Genomic DNA, 6,356 nt, shown 5'->3' on the forward strand with positions numbered 1-6,356 from the left:
CTTTTGGCGTGTTTTATGGGGTAACTTAGGAACTAAGCTAGTATATTCAACTACTTGTCATCCTCAAACGGATTGACAAACCGAAGTTGTTAACAGAACCATGACTGCTATGCTTAGGGCTATTATTGATAAGAATCTTAAGACTTGGGAGGATTGTTTGCCATTTATAGAATTTGCATATAATAGGGTTGTTCATAGCACTACTAAATGCACACCTTTTGAAATTGTTTATGGCTTTAATCCTTTAACCCCCATTGACTTGTTACCCATACTGTCAAAAGAGTTTGTGAATTTTGATGCAAATGCCAAGGTTGAGTTTGTTCGTAAACTGCACAAGTGAAAGAACAAATTGAGAAACAAAATTCCAATGTTGCCACTCGAATTAATAAAGGACGTAAGATTGTCATCTTCAAGCCAGGAGATTGGGTGTAGGTGCATTTCCGAAAAGAAAGATTTCCTACTCAAAGAAAACCTAAGCTTTTACCACGAGGAGATGGACCTTTTCAAGTGCTTGAGTGTATCAACGACAATGCTTATAAAATTGATTTACCAGGTAAGTACGGTGTTAGTGCAACTTTTAATGTTGTTGATTTGAGTCCTTTTGATGTAGGTGATGGCTTGGATTTGAGGACGAATCCTTCTCAAGAGGAGGAGAATGATATGAACCACGAACAAGGAATTTCCATACCTCAAGGTCCAATTACAAGGACAAGAGCCTAGAAGCTACAACAAACCTTATACAGTTATATTCAAGCTATGGTGAACTCATCAAAGGAAATTATAGAAGACGTTGCGTTGGAGACCTCCCTTATATGTTGTGCAAAGTTGAGGTTCAAGAAAGAGATGAATTAAATGCACTTTAAGTTGCATTTAATGAACTCCGCTGAATTTATGAAACTAGCCCAAGGATGACTAATAAACACATTTCATTCATTGCACTATTTAATTATAGTTGAACTATTGTTTGTCATATTTCAGCTAGTTTTAAATATAGGAGTTAAGGTTATATTGTAACCCACATAGGTTACCATATTCCACCATTACTAGCTATTTTAATATGGAGGTGATGGGCATTTCTCATTTGCTAGCCCATCTAATTTGGGAGTTATGTATCACATAGGTTAAGGTTGTAAAGGTTATATAAAGCCTTCTTTTCTTTTATTAGACATCAGATTTTGGAATTAAGAATAGAATTTCTATTTTAGCTTTGTTGAGAGCTAAACTTTCTTTGCAAATTCTTGTGTTTAGAACTTGCATGCTAGAGTCATTCAAGTGGTATTGATCAAACCTCTTGTGGAGTGATTCGAATCACGAGTTTAGAAACGAGTTTTCTTTACTCTTGATCTTGATCATCAAGGTAATCCGTTCCATACTTTTCCCTGGGTTGATTTCCATATCACCTTAGGTCACTGGTTCGAATCCGGTAGGTCGGATTTTTGTTTTCATATTTTTTATATTATCGACCATATGAGTTATTACTTGTACATGAAAAGAATAATTAAATGTATGAAGTCATTCTCCGACCTTAGCTCAGTTGGTAGAGCGGAGGACTGTAGTGGGTCAACAGACTCTTAGTAAATCCTTAGGTCACTGGTTCGAATCCGGTAGGTCGGATTTTTTTTTTTATCTTTTTTATATTATCGACCATCTGAGTTATTAATTGCACAATAAAAGAATAATTAAATGTATAAGCAATTAAGTTATTCTCTGACCTTAGCTCAATTGGTAGAGCAGAGGACTGTAGTGGGTCAAATATTCTCTTAGTAAATCCCTAAGGTCACTGGTTCAAATCCGGTAGGTTGGATTTTTGTTTTAATCTTTTTTATATTATCTACCATCTGAGTTATTACTTGTACATTAATAGAATAATTAAATATATGAAGCAATTATGCTATTTAGCGACCTTAGCTCAATTGGTAGATCAGAAGATTGTGGTGGGTAATAGACTTTTAGGAAATCCTCAAGTCACTGGTTTGAAAAGAAGAATTAAATTTATGAAGCAATTATGTCATTCACCTACCTTAGCCCTTAGCTCAGTTGGTAATTGTGGTGGGTCAATAGAATTTTACTAAATCCTTAGAAAATATGTTAGGTCATTGGTTTGAATCCATTACTTGCACATGAAAAGAATAATTAAATGTATGAATCAATTATGTGATTCACCGACCTTAGTTCAGTTGGTAGAGCGGAGGATTGTGGTGGGTCAATAGAATTTTACTAAATCCTTAGGTCACTGGTTTGAATCCGGTTGGTCGAATTTGACCTGAGTTATTACTTGCACATGAAAAGAATAATTAAATGTATGAATCAATTATGCCATTCATTTACACTCAGATGGTAGATCAGAGAACTGTAGTGGGTCGCTAGAATCTTAGTAAATCCTTACGTCACTAGTTAAAATTCGGTAGGTTTTTTATCATAGTGGTAGTTATTTAAGAACTTCAAGGAAAGCTTGAAAATTTAATCTGAGCCTACTAAAAAATTCGTTGAGCAAGGCCAATCTCATTCGATTTCTACACCTCCAAGAAGTATTTCTATGGAAGACCACAAAGAGAAATAACCCCAAGAACGTGCTCAATTGTAAGACTTCAATTTCGAGTATAATTTAGGGGTAAGTGTCGAATTCCCTCTTACGATTCATGTCTCTTCAAATTAAGTATTCCTAAGCTTCAGAGGATTGAGTTGAGTAACATTGATGAAGAAATCGAGAGCTGAAACATCCTAGAACGAGTTGCACAATAAAAGAAAGTTTCGTATTTTCTAGTGAGTTGCAGACCAAGAAAGATTTCTGAAAATTAAGGTCCTACCCTCAAAGACATCTCTTCAAACCAATTCCTTTAGCTCGAGGAAAGAATAAGGAAGGGATTGTATAAAGCAATTGGGCCCTAAAAACCCCTATAACCGACTACCCAATAAGGATTCCTCTATTTCAAACTCCGGCGAGAAATCATATTTTGACGAACTTTAGAGGCAAATATCTTAGGTTATGATCCACGAAAAGATATGAAATCAAGCCTTAGCTCTTCCTTGTAACGTCATTTTAAGTTTCATGAAGAAATCAAGGGGGGAAATATTGTGGATGGAGCAGTGGAGGGGTGGTTTCAGGCGCTGGCAACCACGGTCGCGAGCGACTTCTTCCTGTCTAGAGGAAGAAGATAATAGTTGTCAGTTCAACTTAACCAACCTTGTCAAACCAGAATCTAACCCTCTCTCAGTTTTTCCCAATTCTAACCCTCTAATAATTTTGAGATAATTCATATACCAGAAGCTTGAGAACGAAAGTCTGAATGTTGACGGTGATGATAGTTGTCAGTTCAACTTAACCAACCTTGTCAAACCAGAATCTAACCCTCTCTCAGTTTTTCCCAATTCTAACCCTCTAATAATTTTGAGATAATTCATATACCAGAAGCTTGAGAACGAAAGTCTGAATGTTGACGGTGATGTAAGTTGTCAGTTCAACTTAACCAACCTTGTCAAACCAGAATCTAACCCTCTCTCAGTTTTTCCCAATTCTAACCCTCTAATAATTTTGAGATAATTCATATACCAGAAGCTTGAGAACGAAAGTCTGAATGTTGACGGTGATGTAATAAGTCATCTTAGACTTTTCTTGAGAAATACTTGTAGGAATCACTCGAATTTCTGTATGAACCTTACAACAAGTGAGTTAAGGATATATAAAAGAAAAACTCAAAGAACCAAGAGTTAAGGCCCTAAACCGATCAAATTACTTAGGATTTAAATAATGTTAAATTAACCCACGAAATGAACTCTACTACCTATGAAATTTTAATGCTGAGCATATTATGGTATGCTAAAGTCATAAATGAAATTTGATGGTCATTGGATAAGGTTAAGTAGCTAAACCAAGTAACAGTGTAAAATGACTATAATGCCCCTAAGGTAATCTACTTTCGGTTCATGATCTAGATGACCTCCAAATGCTATCAAACTTTGTATTAGACCTTATTCTATGATACTTGATAATTTTGTTAAGTTTGAAATTTATTGAATACATTATGTAGGTAAACTAAGAATTAAAGTGTAAAATAATCAAAAGGCCCCTAAGACTCCTTATGATATTTCAAATCTCAAGGACATGAAGATATGTTAAAGATTTAAAGTTGATGAGAACAAGTTTGGAACCTAAACCAAGTTAGGACCCAAGAAACACCGGGAGATTCAAGACTCTTCTAGAACCCTCTAGAAAATTTATTATGACTCTATGACTTTCTAGAATAACTCATGCTTGTTTCTATGATGGGTTCATAAGCTAAAGAATGCACGATGCAATTATACCTCAAGAACAATAAGGAAAACATAAAATGTTTATGATTGAGAACCCAAGAAAGATACCACACCAGCTCTACCACTATCAAAATAAGATATTGTAATCCATGTCTTAAAGTTCTCAGGAAAGAATACTAAGTAATACTCTAATCATGTCGAAAGTGACTCATGATCTCCCGCCACGTGGTGCTTTTAGAGGCTCATGTTTTCCTCTTCTAGGTGGGATGCCTTGCACCTTTTTTTTTTTTTTTTTTTTTTTTTTTTAAAGCAGCATGTCATGTTTGGCCTCATATTTCACTCACCTAAATGAGATGCCTTACCCATTCCGCTCGTAAACTACCAGCTTCTCTCCGGAACCGGAACCTCTATTCCCTGAGCTACTTCACGAACCAGATTGAACTCTTTTCCTCTCCTGCCTGTATGTAAGGAAGATTAATGAGAGAGACTGAACCTATCCCACTAATAAATAGCCTTTACAACGAAGGGAGAGGAACGAAGCAGCTCGACTGATAGGGAGAGGAAAGACTCTCGATTCATTCTTGTTTACGAACTGAACTCAATAACTTGTCCCTTCTTGCTTGAACCTTGTTATGGGTACCCTATTCATGATTTGCAGGACTTCATGTTCATGTTTTACACCGATCACGTAACCTTTATGGTCTTTCATGGGGAGTAATTTAGGATCATGTTAGGGATAAGAAAAGAGTAAATTACCTTGGTCATAAATCAAGAACCTCCTAAGACCTCCCACGGTACAACATGTTCATGACTCAGACTATGCTGCTTAGAATGTATGAAACCTTGAGCGTAGGTATTCAGACTATGCCGCTTGGAACGTATGAAGCCTTGGGCATAGGTATTCAAGTTGTATCACAGGGGAAGCCCTGGATGCAGGATCAAACTACATGCGATTGGAACGTAAGAAGTTTTGGATGTAGGTTTCCATACTATGCTGCTTGGAACGCATGAAGCCTTGGGCATAGGTTTTCAGACCGTCACTTGGAACACATGAAGCCTTGGACATAGGTTAAAATTATGTCGCTAGGAACACATGAAGCCTTGGACACAGGTTGTCAGGTTCATAGACCTTTCATCATGTTTTTGTGTTTCAAGGTGCACAAGCATTTATAGCCGAGATGACCATAACGATGGTGTTAAAGTGTTAACTGATCCGCATTTGAAACTTGGAGGCATCTTCCTTCCTTAGTCGTGGCAGATAGTTCAGCAAGCAAAAGGAACAGCCGATTTGCACTCATAATTGACTCTGTCATTTTTCCTTTTTTGTGGATGATAAATGCTACATACACCATCTTTGAACAACACTGCTACTCCTTTTTCTTCTAATTGTCTAACGCTTAAGAGATTAATTTTGAGTTTAGGTACCCAATACACATTACTAATAGTGTAACGAACCCCATACAAAGTTAATTTCACTCCACCCTTTCCAGTAACTTTCATACTATTATTTTCAAGCTTTACAGTGTGGGAAAAGGTATTGTCCAAGCTTGAAAACATACCTTCATTTACACACATATGGTTTGAGCAATCAGAATCTAAGAACCAAGCATCACTCTTTTTTGCTTCATGTCTTTCATACGAGTCATTAACAACATTTCATCTTCTCTTCGAGCTCTGCATAATTCAATTCCTTACTCATCTTTGGACATTCATATTGAAAATGACCTAAGTCATGACACCTATAACATTCAACAAATGCTTTGTTGAAAGTTGATCTTTCTCTTATGCGTTCTCTACCCCTATAAGTTCCTCTTCCAATATTTATTTCCGTTCGACCTTCGACTTTTAGAACTTGCTCCTCTCCATTAACGTTGGATATTCAAAATTTTTGTTCATGTACCACTAATGAATTTTATAATTCATCAATGGACATGTTATCAGTATTTTTGAACTCCTCAACTGATACTACAACATAAGTAAATTTTTCAGTTAAAGTACATAGAATTTTTTTCTACAATTTTCTTGACTGACATATCTTCTCCATTGCTTCTTATCTTGTTGGAGATTATCATCACTCTTGCAAAATAATTTTAGAGACAACTCTA

At 36.2% G+C, this 6,356-nt stretch overlaps 1 non-coding gene across 1 annotated transcript; it reads left to right on the plus strand.

The window, feature by feature from the left end:
- The first annotated feature begins 1,519 nt into the window (after positions 1-1,519).
- On the plus strand, positions 1,520-1,614 carry TRNAY-GUA. Its single transcript has 2 exons — positions 1,520-1,556; positions 1,579-1,614. It is a non-coding gene; the product is annotated as a tRNA-Tyr (tRNA).
- The last annotated feature ends 4,742 nt before the right edge of the window (positions 1,615-6,356 follow it).

Source organism: Cucurbita moschata, unplaced genomic scaffold (assembly GCF_002738365.1).
Source record: "Cucurbita moschata cultivar Rifu unplaced genomic scaffold, Cmos_1.0 Cmo_Scf00026, whole genome shotgun sequence".
Classification (NCBI taxonomy): domain Eukaryota; kingdom Viridiplantae; phylum Streptophyta; class Magnoliopsida; order Cucurbitales; family Cucurbitaceae; genus Cucurbita; species Cucurbita moschata.